Here is a 23920-nt window from a genome sequence, read left to right on the forward strand (position 1 = left end):
TGCATATTATACAGACACATACAAATTCCTGTATTTACTGTATGTATATATGCCTTTAAAGATTAAGGCAGGAAATAATCTATAATATTAAGCTAACTCAGGGAAGTTAACAGAACGGAGTTGAGTAGAATTCACAAACTGGGGCATTCAGAAACTTTGGAAAGTCTGAAGCAGTAAAACTGAAGTCTAATTATCACTCCAGCCTTATATACAGTAACTGCCATACATGTGCTTCCTCTGGTGGAAGGCACCCCATCCTTCAGAGTAGTCATGTACTTCTTCTGTTCCTACAGAGGTCTTAATCCTAGTCAACAAGGATAGGAGCAGAAGAAATTGTACATGCATCAAAGGAAACAGGTTTCAGCATGTTCTACCCTCCTGCTGCACAGTCATGGTTTGGATTAGGAAATAATAGGCTATAGGCAGCCAGAAGTCAGAGCTGAGAACATTTGTTAAATCTTTAAAGGCAGGCAGAAAGCTTAGAAGATGTGCATAATTTATACCTGTCTATCATCTTCATTCTCTTGATAACCCAAAATGCGAACCAGGAACTAAAGTAACTACTTAAAAAAATCATTGCAGATCTATGTCTGCTAGCTATTATTGATTTAAACAATTTCAGATTGTTTAGTTCTTAATTCTCATAAAGCAACAGCACTTGAAATACTTTTGTGAGGGATTGGCTTTATTAATTATTTGTTAAGTAACTTGTTTTTGCAGTTTCTAAATGTGATGTTAAAATTATTCCAGGATAATCTTAGGGCTGATAATTTTCCATTATTATGCTTATCACATGCCATACAGGAAACTAAGCTTTAAGGTAACTACAGGAATGACTGAGTGACAAGTTTGTTTAAAGTAAGAAATTTGCTACCATTTGTTGCTGCCTGGATACAGAGGTTTCATTCTTATTCTTTAGTGGAAAAAAAAAGAAAAAGAAATACTAGAAAGCAACTCCATATCCCAAAGAAAAAATAAAAATTGCATTTTGTTCATTTCCAGTTCGCATCTGTTTAATGTTTGTGCTGTTTTCAACAGTAATTTTTTTCTATCTATAAAGATGGTGTAAGCTAAAAAGAAAAGATCTCTCTTTTTTTTTTTTCCTTGCTTTCCTCTGGATTTATAGCCAAGTTTTAATTTTTCTGACTGTCTTTAGTCATTCTGACCAGACTTCAATATTAAGGTCTTTGTTATAGCACACTGGTAACTTTAATTGATACAATTATGATTATTACTGTCAAAATGGAAAAATGTTTTGTTTCCAGCTATTGTCCATGTCAGCACAGTTTCTATTGATGCCTACTGCATTTTGGGATGTAAATTTAATCCAAAAACCATTTGCTGTATATGCAGATAATGAAACTGTAAATAGGTTTTTGGATGCATTCAGAGTCTGCCTTCTAGAATGCATGGTATTCTATCTGTCAGCATTAGTTCTGGCCCAAGGTCCTGAAGGTAGTGAGCAAGATACTGGCGTAGAGAGCAAAATGCAGAGATTGTTGATGGCCATGCTGAAATCTGGTCATTAAAAGGCTGAGTTTCTATCTAGGAAGTGGAGAACAGCTAAAGTGGTTGTTCTTTACATCCTAAGAATTTGTGATTGTGCATACAGAATCCTAAACTGAAACTAGAAAGTGGTCTAGGCTGGGACTAATCTAGAAGACAGACAAATCTAGAAGGTAGACTTGGTGTATTTTCACAGACAACTAAGTCAAAAAAGATGAGCCTGTTAGAAAAACTACAGTTTCTAGCACATCTTTGCTAACAGCCTTGAAACACAGAAATTAACTGCACTGCATAACACAAAAAGTCATATTCATCTGGGCCTATGTGAAAGGAAGTGTAGGGGTTTTTTTTGTTTGTTTTTTTGTTTTTTTTTTTTTCTGGCAGATAAATATGAAAAAAAAAAATCCAGTTTAATAACATTAACTCTTTGAAGATGTTAGTGGGCAGCTGGAATGTACTTTGAGAGTTCACATCATTTTGGTATCATCTTGGCTGGGACCTATAATGCACCATAAAGTTAACCTTGATAAAAATCTTTCTTATACTCCCAGTTGTACATTTATTAAGATTCAGCCATCTGTTTTGTACCCAAGGATGCTAACTGGACCTTGTGAAATACTTCATGTGATGATTATTAAAGAATAAATGCAGATCCCTTTTATTTGCCAAGGAGGGATTTTTGGAGTTTTGTTCTCTACCTTGTGCAACACAGGTCACATCCATGGCCAGAAAAAAAATGAACGGAAAAATTAGTTCCATTGACTGCAGTGAAAGGCTCATTCAGTATCAAAAATATAAACCTAAGGTAGTAATTATATGAGCACTTTTGCTAAAAATTCAGGGCAAAGGTCAAACTAGCATTTTTACATTCTTAATTTTCAGGAGAAGAATATAGAGATAGCACTAATCTGAATAAATTACCTGTCAGGATAGTCACTTCAGTGGCTTGTTCTTTTATGATGGCAAGATCACATATCCTTTTAAGTTATTGTCATCAGTCTATCCATAGCCCTAACAGCTACTTGTTGGGTTCTGCTGGGTTTGTTGAAGGACAAGCCACAGGGAAGCTTCATTTTCTGTTACGTTTCAAGTATTTGGGTAGTGTTTTGACTCTGGAAATGACAACAGAGTTGCCTCTTGGTCTCTGACTTGCACTCAAAAGCAGTTATTTCATGCAACTTATTAAAACACATCTAAAATTAATGTTGGCCTCTCTGAAAAACAAGCGTGTATTTAGTAGTGAAAATACACTTTAATTAGTAATGACAAGTAAATTTGTGCCAGTCTGTGATTTCTTAATCTACAGAGACTGAAGTCTGAAACAAAATAAATAAATTTTTAAAAAGCAAAATATATAGAATTCCAAGTATTTTATGACCATCAACATTTTACATGACAAAAATAATCCTATTAACAGAACTATTAACTACAATTTTAGCACAGCACGAGGAATTATTATCTTGATAATTGTGGGACCTCTACAAACAAGAGCAAAATCACAGAATCACAGAATTGTAGGGGTTGGAAGGGACCTCTAGAGATCATCGAGTCCAACCCCCCTACCAAGGCAGTCTCCCTACATCACGTCACACAGGTAGGCGTCCAGGCAGGTCTTGAATGTCTCCAGAGAAGGAGACTCCACCACCTCCCTGGGCAGCCTGTTCCAGTGCTCCGTCACCCTCATTTTAAAGCAGTTCTTCCGCACATTCGTGCGGAACTTCCTATGCTGTACTTTCATGCCATTACCCCTAGTCCTGCCCCCACGCACTACTGAAAAGAGACCAGCCTCGCCACTATGGCTGCCACAACTCAGGTATTTATAAACCTGGATCAATTCCCCTCTCAGCCTTCTTTTCTCAAGGCTAAACAGACCCAGTTCCCTACGTCTCTCCTCATAGGGGAGAGCTCCAGGCCCTTCACCATCTTTGTGGGCCTCCGCTGGACTCTTTCCAAGAGATCCCTGTCTTTTTTGTACTGGGGGACCCAGAACTGGACACAGTATTCCAGATGAGACCTCACCAGGGCAGAGTAGAGGGGGAGGATCACCTCCCTCAACCTACTGGACATGCTCTTTTTAACGCACCCCAGTATGCCATTGGCCTTTTTGGCTACAAGAGCACACTGCTGGCTCATGGCCAATCTGTCATCCACCAGGACGCCCAGGTCCCTCTCAGCAGAGATCCTCTCCAGCAGGTCTTCCCCCAGCCTGTACTGGTACATGCAATTATTTCTACCCAGGTGCAAGACTCTAGACTTGCTTTTGTTAAACCTCATCCGGTTTCTTACTGCCCAGCTCTCCAGCCTGTCCAGGTCTCTCTGAATGGCAGCACAGCCTTCAGGTGTGTCAGCCAATCCTCCCAACTTCATGTCATCAGCAAACTTGCTGAGGGTGGTCACTATCCCCTCATCAAGGTCGTTGATGAAGATGTTGAACAAGACCGGACCCAGTACAGACCCCTGGGGGATGCTGCTAGTTAGAGGCCTCCAGCCAGACACTGCACCACCAACGACAACCCTCTGCACTCTGCCAGTCAGCCAATTCTCAACCCACTTCACTGTCCACTCATCTATCCCATACTTCCTCAATTTTGTTATAAGGATGTCATGGGGGACAGTATCAAAAGCCTTAAAAAATCATAATGGAGGTGTGATTATGTTAGCATAAAAGGTGCTCAAGGCACTAGGTTTTTTTTGTTTGTTTGTTTGGTTGGTTGGTTTTTTTCTGGGTATAGATCACCTGTGGAAAAAGAGACAAATAGAAACTACTTATATAAAGTATCCATTTATTAATGTACATAAATAAAATTTATCTACATTAGAGAACTACTGTATTGAAAGTGTCATCTGTTAAGTAGAAAGGTTGAGAGCAGAAAAAAGCTAGCTGAAAAATTCTGTCTGAAGAGCAGGAAAGAAACATCACCTGTATGCTGAGAAGAGGACTCGTCTGTCTTTTCCTATTTCTATGGGAATAAATTAAATTCTCACGTCTTTCCTTTTAAGCCATTGAATTGTAAAACAAAACAAATAGTTAAAAAGAAAAAAAAAAAAAAGAAAAAGGAAAAAAAAAGATAAGCAAAAAATCACCCACTCTAAGATAAATTATTCTTCACTACCAAGAATGCCTTCTTCCTTTAAAATGAATTTTTCCAGGGTTTGCTGTTTTGCATTTTCTATTCATTCTGTAAATGAAGATATGGTGGGTTTTTTGTTTGTTTGTTTGTTTTTTTTGTTTTATTTTCTTTTTTTCCTGTAGAAATTATCAAGCATAAATTTATACATTAATATGCTGGCTCTTAGAATGTTCTCTCCAAATCTATACAAGATAAGCAGTGCACCAAGTTTATATTTTTGGAAATACAATGCTGAATAGTGAACAGTTTATGAAATTCTGTTTAGAAATAAAGCCACATACATTTTAGATAAGGTGTGCTGTTTATAAACACACATCCACGAGGAAATGCAAATGTGACATTGCTTATTTTATGTCCATCCATCAGTAACATAGAAGAGTCTTTCACATAAGCATACCTGCAATGCTGATGTAAAAATATTGTCTGAAATTAATATTTAAAACTCCTAATAATATTAGTAAAAGCTTTTTAAATCTCTTGAATACTTTTAGGACATGAATTGGAAACTGGGTTTGAAATTATCTGTGAAAAGATTCAACATGTTAAGTGACTGTTAAGTGCTATTCCTGCTGTTCGCTGAAGTTCTTGGTTCACTGTAGATGAACAGATTCCAGGGAGACAGTGATCTCTGCCTGGTTATCTGATTCTCAAACGTCTGCTAAGTCTAATGTTGCCATAAGGATGCTCCATCCCATCTTTTTGGTTAAAGAATTGCCTGCACTAGGAATATAACTTTCAAGTATCACACTTGTGAAAGTAGGAGTGTTGAGAAATCTTTCTAAACAACATAAATAGAGTTTTGGAAGTAAATATTATATACAGAATTGCTTCTGTTCACATTGCTTTGTGGTGGTGAACAGCTAGCAGAATCTGTTCTAAACTACAGAGCATTTCACAACTGAAGGCCTGAAACATGATTAAGTTCTTCACCAGTGATTTTCCCACAGCTTTAGTTTTTTAAAACAGCATTTTTTGTGTCAGTACTTTTAGTAATAAATAGTGAGAGTGCTGGATTTGTATGAAGTGAGTAACATACCTTGTAATTGGATACAGTCAAGCATAGACCACAGAAAATCAGATGTATCATACTGAATATTGAATAGCATACTGACAATTCTGTTATACAATGATGTGTACATCTGAATATTTCCAACTCTTTCAAAGTTCATTTTCCTTTGATATATATTCCTCCATGTTGCTCAGTGGGATAGCACCTGCGAGTTGTCAGCAGGGCAGGAGCATAAGAACTCACAATAATTATTTGTTTCAATAGCTGTTCAATCCTGCTATCACTAGTTACAGATGTTTTGTAACGTCCCACACTGAGATGCATTTGCCTAATTACACTTTTTCTGACATTTTACTACCTTGTCAAATTATTTTTAACACTCATGGGGATTCCCATAAGTGGGCAGAGAAGCAGTGGTATGCTACGAGGGATGACAGAACACTTCAGATCTGTCAGAATCTTACATTTATGAATTTTGGAAATGAATGAGCTGTAATTGAGATTAAATTTCTGTGTTTGCTGACCTAAGCCTAAATCTGATTCTCTATCAACAGCAAAATCATTGCAGAAAAATATCATAAGGTAACTGTACAAACCTGTTTTATGAATAGGCATTTTTTGCAGCATTTTCACCAGAGCATGAAAATCATATTAAACTAAATTAATTCAGTTCAGGCAAAGCCATTTTGCTTTTATGTCAGACTGATAGCACAAATCTTAAGAAGAAAGAATGCAAAATTCATTTCTGCATCCACGTTTTTGTATAAGATTATCTATATGTGCATGTGTTAGGGATTTTCACTGTGTATCCTTCTAGAATATTTCATCTGATTATTTCACGCTGGCTGAAACTAAGATTTTAACTGTGAAAGCTACAACTTGGTCATCTGGGTGTGTCAGTACATCTGTGTGACATCCTTAAAGGTTTTTGCTGCTGCAGATGTTCTGCATTAACTCTAGAAATGCACAGTAATTCTAGAAGCAAATAAAGCCTTTCACATGTGAAAGAAAAAAAAGGAAACAAAACAAAACAAAACAAAACAAAAGAGCACAGAATAAAAAGCCTATAGTTATAACTTTATTATAAAATGATGAAATTTGAATCTGTAATCATAAGTACTGATGTGACTACTGATACCATACCAGATCCAAAAGCAGTGACATTGGAAATGCTGATGGATTAAGGTTCAAATTCATTCTCATAGCTGTGCATTGTAGGTAAAAACACAGGAATTTTCTCCTTTCTGAAACTCTAGGATAAGTAAGTAGGGAAATTTAGGTAAATTCTACATTGCCTACATTAAATTCATTACATCTTTCCAGTCTGTATGCTCATATCAGGTCTGCATGCTCTGCCACTGCACTGTCAAAATCACAGCATCATGAATTCCCCTGTATAATACTAATCATCTAGGCTTTACTTGATTTCCCCTTACTAGAAACTGCTGTTCACATTTCCTACTTCTGGTCTTTTTTCTGCTGTCTCTTATATTCTGCCTTTTGAATTTCTCACATTGCTATTTTTTTCCATGTCTTATGCTTGAAAACATTTCTCATTTCTTGTTTGCAGAAGCCCTGTCTCTTAAAAAAACAAAATCACAACCTTTTATTTTATCAAAACTCTATATATTTATTTCTATACTATGGATATTTTTAAGCTCTGATTATAAAATTTATCAATTTATGTAAACTAAACTGGAGATGAATGTTTTTATTTAGTTTTCAAAAACAATTATGTCTTAAGTCTATTAGGTATCTATAAAAGACGGGTTTATGTACAACACTTCTGGGCTGATGGTAACTCATCTCAGTTCTTCCCAACACATAGCGGAGAAGTATGCAGAGAGATACAGGTCTCTACATCACTTACAAATCCAGCAAGGTGGTTTCATGAAGCATCACAGCAGGATACTTGTCTTTCCATAGATGTTTATATACATGTTCTCTGTGATGTCTCCACAAGACCTGATAAAGATAGTAATAATGGTATGCTTAAGCTAGAAATCTCGTTGCTATTTTGTTCCTCTTTTTTGTTTTGAAGTCCTTGTTCTTCACCACTAAGTGAGCACGCAGAAACTACAAAGGATAACAATTTTTTTAAAAAACAGTCAACTATCAAGTCATGGATTTTATGCATAGTTTGTTCCAGAGGATTTAGTTTGTAATAAGAAAGACTATTTCTCTAATAGAAACCATAATTAAGTGAAGCATACATGAAACAGTGAAGTGGCAGAAAAGAAAACAACTAGACAAATTAAAGGTTTTGATGCAAGTATTTCAATAATCACCTAATTTTATACTGCAAAACCAGTATCTCTTTCTTCTTACATAATTAAAACCTTTTAAATAAACAAATAAATAAATAAACCCAAAAAGCCAAAAAAAAAACAACCAAAAAACATGAAAGGAAGAATCTCAAATTTCATTACAATTTTCTTTGCCAATTTTCAGTCCACAAGTAGAGGAAATATGATGCATTCAAGTGAACAAAACACTGACTGTTCACAAATATTTGCATATCCTGTCTTGCTTGGAAAGTACCAACTGTATAGTTTATTTTTCCAGTGGATTGTTATAAACAGTACTGGAAAGCCATGTATAGTTCTCAACATACCCTTTATTTTTGGTTCTGTAAAGAGAAAAGGATTTTATATCTTATTTTATTTTATATATATATATATATATATAATATATATGAATATATATATTATTCATCAAAAGAACAGTGAAGCTCCTGACAGAAAAATATTTGTTGAATGAAATAGATCTACACAATGGATTTTTCTCATACACTGACATATGTAGATGTGTGGACACAGAACTGGATGCAGCACCTTGACAGTGTTGAGTAAAGAGGAAGGATCACCTCCTTCAACCTGCTGATGATGATTCAAAATCTGACCTAGAACAGTGGAAAGGGCACGCTGCTGACTTACGTTTAACACTTAACATTTATAATTGTATTGAAAAAAGTGCTTTTCTTCTGCATATATCAAAACACAGCTGCAGCTTGTAAGGTCATTTTGTACTATTTATTAGTCTTTTACTATGTGACCACATTATTTTTCAGCCCATATTTCTATCTAGCGCTAGTGAGCCAATACAAATAATTTTCATTGCTGAATTGATGTTTAGTTAATATAGTTAGTAACCATTTTAAATCTGTTACTTTAATTCAGAAAGTTTGATTACAGATTAGGGTCCACTTTTCCAGAGGAAAAAAGATTTTAGAAAAACACATATTTTTAATATTACAGTGGTGCCTAAAATCTATCAGTCATACTATATTATAAAATGTGACTAAGAACAAAACCATACCAAGGACCACCTTCTTGATTTAGCTATAAGGACAACAACATTGCTGTACAGTTGGATTTCTTAATGGAGATACAGCTTAAATGTTCAGCTTTAAGACAACAGAGTTACCAACTGCCATTTCAGATTTTACTATATATATATAAGCCCAGAGTTAAGTAACAGCAATTTACTTTATAAGGTAAAAGTTATTTGGAATGTGGACTATGCTGTAATGATATCCTGAAGAAATCTATATAAGAGACCAAAATTTATATCAGCACTTCCTCCCAGAATACATCAAATCAGTTTAAAATGAGGAATAAGTGATTTTTATTGTTGAAAACTATTTACATTTAAAAACATCTGGTAATTAATGAAGGTATTGATTGTTTGGAAGGTAAGTGCTTCAACTTTGAGTCAAATAAAATCTGTAATATAATCAATGGAACTTGCAAGGAAAAAAACAGAAGCATTTCTACAATTTGTCCCCTACAGAACAGATTGTTTTTCTTACTCTTATAAGAGATAAGAGTCTGCTCGAGAGCATATTGATAATTCAATGAACAGATGGAAAGCACAAGTTACTTCCTTCTAATTTTCTTACTTCAATGGCACTAACTCAGTGTTTTTAAACTAGACCACACTGAGAGCCACAGTAAAATGTTTTGACCCACATTTAAATAGAAGTATGGTCTTAAACTGGAAATGAATATCCAGTTTCAGCCTGTGTTTGAATGAGTAATGTCAAAAAGAACATTTGTATAATCTACAAATATTTTGTACTTTATGAAACACCCATATTTGAAAAACAGAGATTAAGTTTGCAATCTCCCCATCTCCCACAACCAAAAAGAAATCTCCAAAGCTAAATGTATAAATTAGTGTTTTCAAGTAATTTTGCTACAGCTACCGATTATACACTCAGTATACCTTGATAAAAATGAAATATTTCAGAAAGAGCTATAAGAACATTTACTGTGATTTAGCCCACTTTTATCATGAAACATCCTGAAATACTCTCTAAATGTTAAATAAGAGAGCTGATAATCCCAATTATTTTTTAGGGTTTCATAGGCTTCAAATATTCAAATAATTCAAATATTCAAAATAATAATCATAAATTTGGTTTCATTTTCTTTATTCTGTTGACTATGCAAAGAAACCAAAAAACATTTAAGGGATTTTGATCACAATAAGCTTCATATTATGCAAAACATCAATACTAAATATAAACATATCCAAATTAACTTTCACTAATAACCTACCTGAAGAATTCATATTTTCTGAGTAACTTTTTAAAGTATCAAGCTTCATGAGGAGGATGAAGTGGTTAAACATCTTAACATTTTCCTTGTCAGTTATTGGGCTCAAAGAACATGTGCTGAGCTTGTCAGATTGTACAACACATGAAAAAGAATTGTTTGAAACAATGTGGAATCTCAAAAATATTTTAGGTGCATCACACACTTTTAATTCTAAGAGGACTACAGGCTTGCCAGTGTGACAAGAAGGGTTGTAAGGAAGAGCAGGGGAACCACAAGCCAGTCAGCCTTACTTTGGTGCCAAGAAAGGTTGTGGAGCAGATCATCTTGGGTGAAATCACATGGTATGTGTAGGATAACAAAGGGATCAGGTCCAGCCAGTACGGGTTCATGAAAGGCAGGTCCTGCTTGACCAACCTGATATCCTGTGATTGAGTTACCTGCCTGGTGGATAATGAAGAAGCTTCTGAGGTAATCTACCTAGACTTCAGTGCCTTTGACACTGACTACCAGTACACTGGGAGAAACAGGCAGCCCATGGCTTGGACAGCTACACTTTGCTAGGTACAGAACAGGCTGGAGGCTGAGGCCAGACAGTGGTGCTCCACTGGGTTTGATATTGGAGCCTGTCCTGTTTTATATCTTTGACCTGAATGAAGGCATTGAGTGTGCTTTCAGTAAGTTTGCAGATGACACCAAGTTGAGAGGGAATGTTGATCTGCCTTTGAGTAGCAAGGCCCTGCAGAGGGATCTGGACAGGTTGGATAGTTGGGCTGAGGCCAGTGGGATGAATTTCAACAAGACTTACTGCTGCATCCAGCATTTTGGTCACAACAACCCTATGCAGCACTATAGGCTTGGGGCAGAAGGCTGGGCCTCACAGTACAAGAAAGACATTGAGGATGTGCGCCCCGGTGGAGCAGTGGTTAAGGACGCCACCTTGCAACACTGGGGCCCGGAGTTTGAATCCCCCCTGTGGCGCAAGTGGTAGAAGTGCCGCTGTGCTACACAGAGGCTCGAATCCTGGGGGTTGGACTCGATGATCTCTAAGGTCCCTTCCAACCCGCACGAGACTATGATACTATGATACTATGATGATGACTTGGAGTGTGTGCAGAGGAGGGCAATGAATCTATGGGGAGTCTGGAGAACAAGTAATATGAAGATTGGCTGTTGGAACAGGGAATGTTCAGTCTGGAGAAGAGCAGGCTCAAGGGAGACCATTTAGCTCCCTACAGCTCCCTGAAAGGAGACTATGATGAGGTGGGGATTGGCTTCTTCTCCCACTTAACTAGCAATAGAACAAAACAGGATGGACTTAAGTTGTGCCAGGGGAAGTTCATGTTGAATATCAGGATCACCCTCTGAAAGAGTGATCAGGCACTGGACTGGGCTATCCAGGAAGGTCTTTGAGTTGCTGTACCTGAAGATGTTCAAGACATGTATAGATGTGGTAATAAAGAACATGGTTTAGTGGGTAAATATTTATGGTAGGTAGATAGTCAAACTAGATAATTTTCGAGGTCTTTTACAACCTTAATGATTCTGTGATTATTTGCAGGCTTTAAATTTCTCTAGAATTTTGCAACACAATTTCTCTAGAATTTTGCAACACAATTAGATATTATAAATTATATTCAGCTATTCTTTCCAGAGATAACAATAAAAAATTCTTCCTATTTCTTGATCTTAACAAAAACTCACAAAATAACAATGCTCATTTCTTACTGTTTCCTAGAGATGCTCTTTTTTGGGCAAGGGAAAGGTGAACTGTTGAAGAATTTCATCCAAGTGAACCAGTATGGAAAACTGCTTGTCTGATACTCTGGGTTAATCTGTTAAACTGTAGGTTTACAAAGAAAATATTAAACAAACAGCATTAAGCTAAGTAATACCATGGACATCTTCAAGTTTTTAGCTTTTTTAACAGCACAGCATAAATTGCATGATGGCCTTTTCTTATCTTATGTATAATGGATTCCTAGCTCTAGACTAGCATGGAAATGTGATGAATGCATGGTATAAATGTTATTTAGAGCAATAAGCTGTACTCAGGTTGCTGACTTCTATGTTTGAATCATATGACTACGTTCTCCCTCTTCTTGGAGAATTCTAGTGATGAAAAAATGCGGGTTCTTAACAGGTGAGTTAAAAAACTTCATATTTTTCATAGATAGTAGTCATTTGAACACACTACAATGAATTCCGGTTTACTTACAGAGGTAGCTTTGATGGTAGACCCACGAGTACAATCAATATCCAGCAAGAAGCCTTCTGACTGGGGATATCACCTGTTTACTGTTTCTACTATCCTCATTCAATTTTATCCTACAGTGCTCAAGTAGAATTCTATTTTAGTTATTAATTAAACAGCAAACACTAGAAAATTTGTTTGGTTGACAGTTAAATTTTCTGACCAAATTTTTGTCTATCACACTAAAACTGTTTTTCTGCATTTATTCATGTACTAGAGAAAACACTCTATGTTTTGTTTTACAAATGCCTGTGAAAAACAGAAGTAAAAATACTTAAAGATCTTGAAATATTCATGTACTAGAGAAAACACTCTATGTTTTACAAACATGTACAAATGCCTGTGAAAAACAGAAGTAAAAATACTAAAAGATCTTGAAATATTCTGGAATAATCATTATCACTAGGTACTTACTGTATGCTACACACGTCTTTTATGATCACATAACTGTTATATATTATTTTGCAAATAAACCTCAGGCATATTTTGTACCCTGCACTGCAGAGTACACACTTCAAACACTGACATTCATTTGGCACATAATTTAGATATAGCCAACATGGCTGAGTTATCATAAACTATAAAATGTAGTCAGGAGTTTAACATTTCTTAGGGGTAAATTCTTCAACTGAAGAAATACCTGTGCAGATGTCTTGTTAGTTAAAAATGTGAGAGATTTTTGTGTATAGAGTATGGGGTAACAGTGAGGAGAACTTCTTTGGTAGTGTATGTCACCTGTTCTTATACTTGAAAGAGAATGCTTGACAAAGCAAACAAACAAAACAACAATAACAACAAAAGACCCACCACAATAACCAAAAAGAAACAACAAAAACCCAACAAAATCAAACACAAGATTTATTTTGCGCTTAATCATAGAATCATAGGATCATTGGATCATAGAATGGCTTGGCTTGTAAGGGACCTTAGAGATCATCTGGTTCCAACCCCCTTGTGCAAGTTTGTTATCTGCTAGGTCACTTAAATAAGAGTTATCACTTTGTTCCGCAGATGACATACTTCTGTAAGATTTAAATTCATTTTAGATTTAGTTTTCTGATAATATGATAAATTATTAACTTTCAAGTTCATATTTAACAACCAGTGGCTCTGAGATGACTTCCAATTGTTTTCATCAAATTGACCTGGCTTGTAGTAGTCATTGAATCTATCACAGTGAAGTGAAACAGATGAGGCTTTATTTCCATGAATACTCTATATCTTCCATCATGTGTGTCTTTCAGATTTCTTTCTTTTTATTCGTAAATTTCAATCTATGTAGCCTGCTGGTTCATACAGTGTGCTTACTCTCTTGATTATTTGCTCCAAACAGAACTATTAGTTAATTAGTTAGAGAGACAATGTTGCCTTACATCTTGAAAATCATGTATGTTTAATTTAATCAGATTGCTAAAAATAATATTATTCTTGTTCTTTTTTTTTTTTTTTTTTTTTTTTTCATTATTCCAAGGTGACATGCCATAAGAAAAATAAGTGTTTCAGCGTAATCTACTTGGAGTATTTACATTCCAATTTAATGTAAGTTGAAAATAGGAAAGGATGATATAGTCTGAAACAAAGCAAAACAAAACAAAACAACCAAGAACATTCTGTGTAGATGCAACTGTTTCCAGTTAAAGAAACATTAAGACTACATGTGAAAACTCCTTGCAAAATTATGAAGCCCTTTGAAATCTCTTACATAAACAGATAGCTAGTGTATGTTGACTAAAATAAAACACAACATTAAAATGGAAAGTTCATGTTTTTCTGCTTGAATATTTAATCACATAACACTATATTTGGATAGCAGAATATTTTTATATTTGATGATAACCCTGAATCCTCAGTTTGAATTTTGTTACACATAAAGCATTTTTTCATCTTTTGTTTCAATAAAAAATCTCAGGATACATGACATTTAGATGCCAAAATTGGGATAAACTGATATAAAGTAGGCGTGGGATCTGTGTGGATTACTGAGGGTGCCTGCGTAAGTATCTTGAGAGAGACAATGACACTAGCTAAGACTAATCTAGCCTAACCAGTCTAGTCTAATGACTAGATCTGGATCCAAATCATTTGTTGAGTGATCTGAATTTGAACTCATGCTGTAATCCTCCTGAGTACAGAGAAGAGCTTTTTGTGTTACCTGAGATCACTCTGAAGTGACAGAGACAAAACATGAACTAATAAGACTCTCAGAAATGTGTCATTTCCTTCACATCTGGAACTTATTTTATACATTGTGACCACTAGGGATGGTTATTGTCTGTCTCCTCCGCTTGTGACCAGTGGCTAATTTTTACCTGCCTATTATCTTCGAAAGTGTCCCAGCTTGCGTCATGTTCCTAGTATAAATCATTTCCAACACACTGTTTGTAAGTGTAAGGGAATCTTAAGTATCCAGAGAAACAGAAAGAAAACTTAAATAAAAACTTCTCAATACCTTAATCAAATGTTTAATTTTTCATTATTTATTTATTTAATAAGGACAGGGCAAATATGAAGTCTGTCTGTAGCAGGTAAGATATACATACACAGGTCATACCTCATGAGAAAGTTAGCATGTTTTTATGGCATTAGCTGTGGTCCATTTGACCTCATACATATTGGTTTTGCTACAGTGAGGAAAAAATGATTTATTGCAGTAGTTATTTTCTAGTATTCACTGAGGAAGAGGGGAAAGAATTTGTCTTCTACCGACATGATAATATGATTATACTCTACTAATACTATATAAGATCAGTAACTGAAGCCATATTTATTCCATTAAATTCTCAAAGGATTTTACTTGACTGAAGAACAATATTGTTTTATTCCAAAAAAACAAAATAGAAAAGAGTAAAACAGCAAAAAACCCCACAAGACAAATGGTTATGTATATATAGATTTTATTACCTTTGTGATTATAGTATAGGAAGTTTCTTGCTACCAGGTTCTCAAATGCATTTGTTTTTCTACTATGAATATTTTACATATATTTTTTATTAAATACATTTATTTAGTCATAATTATTAGAAATTTTTATACACCACTTTTCAGTTTTTGGATTGAAGTGGTCAAATGTAAATGTTTTCTTCACGAGGAGATTTTGTGGCTCAATAACTTAATCTGAGCTAGGAAAATTTTCAAGGTCTTTGGCCTAAACTTCATTGCTTCATCCCTTTGCTCTGTTACACAGATTTGTACAATGTTTACTACCTCAGCCATCACACTGTTCTTTATTCCTACCCAGAGAAACTACACAGGTAAAATTCTTATTGTTTCTTTAGATAGCTCCCTTTTTATTGCATTTAATAACAAAAACTGTCAGAAGTCTTCAAGTGGTGTTTAAGAGAAAACTAATTTAATCAATAAATCAAAATAAATATCACGGTACCAGTTTATTGTCCATTTTCTCAAAGCTTCTGTTAGTACTTCTCTCTGATAGTCTTTGTCCTAGTTTCTGTGTATTTTTTCAGTTTATTTTTGCAGATGTTCTGTTATTATAATTAGTCTTCTTTCAACATCTTTTAGCTTGTTTACAAACCAATTTAAACTGGTTTTTCTAATGAAGTATTTGCATAATAGTATTAAATACATTATCAAAGCCATTTCTAGACTACTACAATTCCTTCTCTTGTTTATATTCTTAAAATCTGAGTGCATTTTGTCTACTCTGATTACTAATTAAGTCCATAATTTTATTAAACACAGAAAGCAATTTGAAGAGCACTAAAAAAACAAATTTCATTAAAACAAATAAAACTGCTGTATCTAAATCACAAAATCACATCTGTTGGATTTTTACAAATTATCTTTTATCAGTTGCCTGACTAATGTTGTAAGCACAAATATATAGTCAGGCCATGCAGAAGTTTAATGCTAGAAAATTTCCTTAACTTCCCTGCTGTTTCTTGGGTTTCAAATCTATTTTTTTTTTTTATTATTATTATTATTATTTTATTTTATTTTATTTCCAATATGCTGCCTTTATAAGTAATGAATGTAATCTATCTTATTTACCTCTAAGACAGTTTTTCTGTGTCTGCTTATGCATTTTGTTGGTGGTGGATTAGAAGGAAGTGGAAATACAGTAGTTTTAAACTATCCTGTAATTGGATATAATAATATTAAAATTGGACAGCACTATGTAGATGCTCAGGTTGAAAACTGTTCAAGCAATGATTAAACTAATACAGCCACAGACAATTCTGATCATATTTACTCTTTACACCATCAACGTATATCAATAGCAAAAAATATATTTCAATATTCATATCACATAGCATAACATTTTCAATGCAAAGGCAATTTCTAACCATCGTAGATCACTCTGGAAAAATTTCCTTTTTTTCTTTTCTCTTCTTTTTTCTTGTGTGTGTGTGTGTGTGTGTGTGAATTATTTATGTTCCTTCTGTAGTTGGGGAGGTTTTAAAGAGCTTTCTGAGTTAGATGAGCTTTACAGGGAATAAACAATAAAATGCTGTATTTGGTACAGAAAAAACATAGGTGAAAAGGTCAGACAAAAGATCTTTTAACACTTTTGAGTCAGTGTGTATAAGTCTTGCCTGTGCAATTCCTTTCTTTTGCAATAAACATTTTGTGTTTACTCAGATAACAGATAATTTTCTTCATCTGTTTTTGGTGCTGTCTACATACTAATTTTGTAATGTATGCCATTTTGTTAAATACAGGATTAAAAATTGAATCTATAATCATCTATTTTTATACATACACATCTATATTTTTGCATTTGTGTACAATTTCTACACTTCAAAGTTCTTTAAGAATTGATGTTGACCCCGTGCAGTTTTGAAAAGGATTTTAAATCAATGTGATCAGTAGTTGCAGCCAAGAAAGACAAGAAACTGCAGGTGAACAAATGTAAAATTACTATCCCAGTTAATATCTGGAAGTGTAAAATATAACTCAAACATTAAAAATTTGTAAACACATATTTTAAAATATAATCAGCTGTAAATAAAGCACCATCTCACATCATTTCCCTAAACATACACTAGTCAACAGTAGAAGTATGCCTCTTACAGGAACATGTAGAAGGGAAAAACAAAGCAGAGAAGAAAGAACTAAATTGTATTATAGCCTGAATTCCAGAAGCATTTGTACCAAAGTGTATAATACTTTTAGCCTTTGTATAACGGGTCATCAATGACAGACACTATACTTAAAAATAAATTTTAAAAAATATTTAAAAAGGCAAGGCTTTGTTTGCCCTTTTTAGTTTATGCATTCTTCACTTTCTAAATGAACATTCATATACACAAATGATTGCTGGAATGCATATTTTTAATAAAAATCAAAAAGCTTATCATTCAATTTCACATCTATTTTACAAGTTTAAAGGCAGTTTTGCATTCAAAAATGTCAGCCACTGACTCTAAATATCCCTGATGTGTGCTTTTATGTTATCTTAATGATCTCTAAAAACATCCATGTTATCAAACACTGAAGTGTTCATTCCCAAAGGTAGTAAAGCAGATTTTACAAGAGATGTTGCTGTATTTTTATGTATATCTTAAATTATCACAAATGTTGATACAGCAAACACTATGTAAATGATAAAATTAAGAGACATACTACGTCAATATTTTTTTATGAACGGGGAAATAAACCCACTTTCTTTTCCACTTGCATACTTCATTTGCTTATCATTTCTTCCAACATCTTATTGTTATATTTTATGCAGATAACACATATAAAATATCTAAAACTGCTTATATTGGAGATTTTATGCTTGACAACACAAAAGCATCCATGCTTAGGCAGCAGAGATTTCCATTAGGTGTAAAGACATTTTAGACAGGTTAAGAGCTCCACTGGCTGCAAATCCTTATTGATCATTGCTTAGGAAAATTTAAGCAACCACTGAACACCACTTCTTAAGTCTCTCATCTGAAGATTTAACTAGTTTTCTTCTTTTATAGGCACTAAATAGCATTAACAAAAAAAAAAAAAAAAAAAAAAAAAAGGAGAGAGGAGGGAAGGATCTTGTCAGTCCGATAGGATTATTGAAGATTTGTTTTAACTCTCTTGCATTCAGTTTTCTTTTCTACAGTAGTTATTTTTGAATAGACTCAGACAATAACAATGTGAGGAGAATTTTACAGACTCACTACTGATAAGAAAAGTGTCATGTATTGCCTACAGCCCTTCTCTGGAGATTGCTTCAAGGTGGATCCTCCTGATCTCTGCTACCCAGAGGACCTGGCCTTTTTCATTCTCTTTCCTCCCTGATTCTCTGATGATGCTTTACCTGCCAGACAGGCTTGGGGACATGAAGTCTTCAAACTTTCTCACTTCAGAATAAAAAGGCTGTGCTTTGAATAAGGCTGGCTAGGCTTGGTCAGACCCTTAGGGAAGCAAACTTTACAGATTATCCTGTAGATGTGGTGCAACTCAAATCAGACTTTCATGCCTTGTATCTGTTTGCTATCTCTTACACAAGATACATGAATATTACATGCACAGTGACTAACAGCAGTGATCAGATTGAATCTGGAACAGTATTGAATTAATACAGTATTCTGCTACCCTGAAGTATTTCAAATACTATTCCAATATCAGTAGTACATGCTAAGATAAAAGTTACTGCTCAAAATGAATAGCAACTGGCAGCAGAATATGGCACTTACTGTCTATTTAGTTTATGAACTTGAAGTACGTTGACTTTGCTTTTGATCTAGAGTCTCATTAAAGGAAGAGTACAAATCAGTGCTGTTTTATCACTTCACTCTTTATAATGTTTTATAAATAAATGGACTCTTGCATCATGTTATCCTAGACAAAACCAAGAAGGAGGCAGCAGTATACTCCCTTCTCTGAACCTCTGCACCTACCTAGGAACAGAAAGAAAATCAGTGTAAAGATGCTGCAATTTCAAACAATGCCTCCATATCACTTAACTATAAATCTGACAATTATCAGGAAAAGGCTGTGACAGAAATAGAGACTTCTTACTCTGGCAGAGGTGATGGCCTTGACTGATGCTCATGCCTGCTTACTGCTTTTGTCAAAACCAGAATGCAGTCTAACTGTTGTTCAGCATTTCTGTCCCAGCCACTGTTCTTTTCATTGTATTCTTTAACTACTCTCCTGAATAGCATCTGGTATTGAATTTGATATGTGATGGTATTACACACTGTAACCTCCATCTCTGTTCAAATAAATTAAGAAAACAAAGAAAAAAATAAATAAAAGGTTCCATAGCAAGTGCTTTGTCACAAAAATTCTCATTCTTCATCATAGTGAGAATAAGCTACAATTAATCATGTACATTGTATGTAGAATCATTACAATAATTACTAGAGTTAAGCCTTTTGAGTTATGAATTAAGAGAAATGTTTTCAATATAGCGACAGAAATCTAAAATTATCACTCCATACATACAACAGGCAAGAATGACAGTTTTTTTTTGTTTTGTTTTGTTTTTTGAGTAATTCAATATATGCCATTAGGAAAAAAGGGTCAGTAAGTATAACTTAGATGTTACATTTTTTAATAGCAATTAATACCCAAGATCCCTGGTGCATCTTGAAGCAGAAAACTGCTTCAAAATTCTTGTATCAAATAATTATTTCTTCTTTTTCTCTGTATTGCAATGAAGCAAAGTCTGATGAAGACAACAGAGATCCTGATGGTAAATTAGTTCCAAAAAACAGTGCATTTCAGTAGTTGAATGCAACAGTGTACCTGAAAATTAATTTAAGAGCATAACACTTTCTGAAATCACCGAGAGTATGGTACAGTAGCACGGTGCATCTTATTATACAATTTTACTTTAGATTACTGTTTTCAGTATCATTTAGAGTTGATGTTTGCGTAAATGGAGGAGAAATCTATGCTTGACAGATTTATATAGTATATCATAGTTGATTATTGTACTACTTACAGAGGAACTGAGAAGATTAGCCTCATTTAAATAACTGCAAATTGTGTAAATTGAGATACAAAATCTGATTTCTTGAAATATGACTTCTTCCAATTTTGTTGCTTCATAATTGACAAGGACTAAGGCTTTTTCTATATATATAGACCTATGTGTGGTAGCAAATCCCTGATCAAAACCAACAAATTGATAGAACAATTTGAAATCAGATTAAGATATTTATGCTTCACCGAGTACTTTTCTAGCCTATATGATCTTATTATATTCTACATATGTCATGGAAGAAGTTGCTGAAGTTTGGAAGAGGAATTAAAAAGTGAAAAAGCTCAAAACATAATTTTTCTCAGAAAAAATGTTCAACACTGTGATTTGATAAAGGATACTAAAACCCAATTTCATCATCTTATTTTAATTATCAGTTTAAATATCAGTTTCAGGTTTATAATTCAAATAAATCATATTTATGTATTTAAACTTCTGTAGAGAGCTCCCTGTTCTCCACAAGGAAAAAGTCAGAAAATATCCTGACTCAGATTTCAAAGATGTTTTTCTCTGTGAGATAGACATTGACATTACAGAATAACGTGAATAGATCTGTCTTGAAAAGTTGAATGTTCAGTACTGCATAGTACAAAACTTCCTATCTCTGGTAGAAAAAAGTCTTGCTAATGGAGTACTTATTGCTTCCATATTTTGTGAATTCCTTCTTGCCTTTGCAAAGCTTCCTCCCACTACAAATGGTGTTAAATAACACTATGAAGTCTTTTACTTTTTCTTACCCCAACACTCAGAATTTTAAATTTTCCTCATAGCAGCGACCGTAGAAATTTTTCTGAGGATTTCACTTATTTATTGTGTGCATCTTCCTTCTATTAAGGGATAATATCCATTACTTATATGGATATTATACTTATAAGGTCATAAGACCTTATTTTCATTGTACAGTAAGTGCTTTTTCATGTCCATGACTTCTGAGGTATCATGGCTATTCTGCTGAATAACCTGGGAGTTAAATGGTGATACAGTATTAATCATTATGAGAAGTAAGCTTGGAAATTTGTAGACTCACAGGAGAAGACTGTTTTCAGGACAATTTACTATTCAGACCATGAGTTCACACTGCGAATGATTGTAATTACATGCTGTGACAATAACACATTCATAATACAGTACAGAAATTAACTTGTACTTTTAGTTCGTTATTTAGGGCAGCAATTCTCAAACAGCCATAGAAATAGGGCAATACAGATGAAGAAATTTACCTTCAACTGCAAGTTAGCAAAGAAGAAAAATAATTCCATTAAGTTTGCTCTTGGAAAAACTGTTAGTTTAGTTAGAGGCTAAGAAGTCTTCACCACCCTAACAGTTCTGCTGATGCTTATGAATACTTGTAATTTACTAGTATTCCAGAATAATTTTCCAATAGCATAGAGTAATAGACAGGGACATGAGAAAAAGTATGTCTTCTTAAATCTTCATGTTTGAGAAAGTTTTTGTATTTCCTAATGGGATAGATCTTCTATTTATTAGGATTTATGACATAGATCCAGATTAATAAAAGCAGACTCTTTCTGTGTTGGGGTAAATGGCATTAATTTGTCAGGCTTAAAGAAAAACAAACCCAGTAGCTTTTAGGCAATGCTTCTTAATACAAAGTATTATTTTGAAAAGTACATTGACTAATGGCACCTGTTATGCTTTGTCTCTAGGGCTGACTGCTATGTCAAGTTTTGATGAGGTACATAAAAAAACCCCCATATATTATGAGATTTTTAACAGCAGTTTACATGATCACTAAAAGCACAGTTTTAATTGTTAAAAATATTATTTATTCTTCAAGTAACACTTCAAGTTATTAGAAACAATTCAGATTCCTTGAGCTAGGTTTACAGTAGATCATATGATGTTTCTGAAAGAAGCATAAAGCAGGACGGAGATTGTCCTTGCAAAGCCATTTTTATCCTTGACACAGCTCTCAGAAGAGACTGAAAAACTGTCAAACAAGGCATTCCAGTTCTTAACCCCTTGATAAACATATCACTTTACAGTATCTCCTCTTTTTACCACTCAGTTAGTGCTCTGATTTTTATCTCATCTCTGTCAGGGTAGTATGAATACATGAATGTCTGTAAGAGTGCTTCTTTTCAGGAACTTTTCTCTGTCTTGACTAAGCTTATGAGCCAATGTCTTTTCAGAGTCTTTATGTTTGTATTCATTTTATGAAGGTGATTGCAGAATAATAACATTATTTAGTGTTCATGAATCAGTGTTGAACTTCTAATCACTCAGAAATAGATTCTTATGTCCTGCTACGAAACTGAATTAAATATGTCCCTAAGTCTTTCCTTTTTGCATAAAACTGTTCTCTTTATTCTATCTATGAATGTTGAAAGTCTGTGAATATGTGGAATATGTGATTAGTGATAAAGTGATTTGAAAAAGTGGCATCAATAAAACAATCTTCCTGTTCAGATGTGTTCTTTCTCATGAAAAATGTAAAGACTTTTATATTAAGGGGAAAAAATTACAGGCTTGTACTAATGACTGGTGGAAAACAACTCAGGCAAAGCATGAGAATCAACACTAGAATACATTTGAATAACAGGGAGCATAATAGATAGCCCTGGAGTAAACACAAGGCTGTATTTCACTCAAGAACTCAGCTGCAGTCATAAACTTTGAGAGGTTTATGAATGGCATCAGAGCCTCAGGAATTAATTCTGCCTTGTATTCACAGAGATGCCATATGTTGTTATTTATAACACCCACTTTATAATTACTACTACTAAACAATTTAATATTTGTAGTAGTAATATTTCAAAGATTAAATCATTATCTTGAAATGCTGTTCTTCCTTTAGGTAAAACCATCAAGACCATATTTAATTTCTTATCAAATAAGGCATTAGAAGGATGATATTTCACAACAAACTGAATCCTGCTGACTGATCTTTTATGTCACAAGAAACTATTATTTGTAAGGCTCTTCCCCCCCACCCATTTCCCCAACCCCTCCCCACCCCCCTCATGTAGTACAGTGCTACTAAACATAGATGTAAGGGACTCAGTTTTAAATTGCAAAGATGTTCATTTAGATTGTGTCCATTTTATAGTTACATTATACAGACTAAGAAATTTAGGAAAAGCTTTTGTTCTGTAATATATTGCTGTTGTGAAATTAAGGGTTTTTTACAGCTACCCAGGGTCTGCATTTGTAATGTAGATGAACAAAATACTCCAAAGTAATTCATATAAAATATTCTTATATTTGAACAACCTCTTTTTAATTTCTTCAAATTGTCTAGAATAACCCCTGGAGATAATACCACACTTGGAAGTTAACTGTGATTGTACTTGCCATAATAATATTCTCCATCACACTAATTCTTGGCATCTTCCCATATATATAACATTTTGGCAGTACAACCATCATGAGAAATCAAACATGAGTAGGGGAAAAGCATTCCTGCTCTCTGCAGCAGCTTCTAGTGACAGACTATTTGAATGTAATTGAAAAACAACTGCAGGAAATTAGAACCATCTCACAGAAATCTTCCAAACTCCTCTACTC

The sequence above is a fragment of the Coturnix japonica genome, chromosome 2 (genome assembly GCF_054131305.1).
Source record: "Coturnix japonica strain WE chromosome 2, WE-NBRP24, whole genome shotgun sequence".
NCBI classification, from domain to species: Eukaryota; Metazoa; Chordata; class Aves; order Galliformes; family Phasianidae; genus Coturnix; species Coturnix japonica.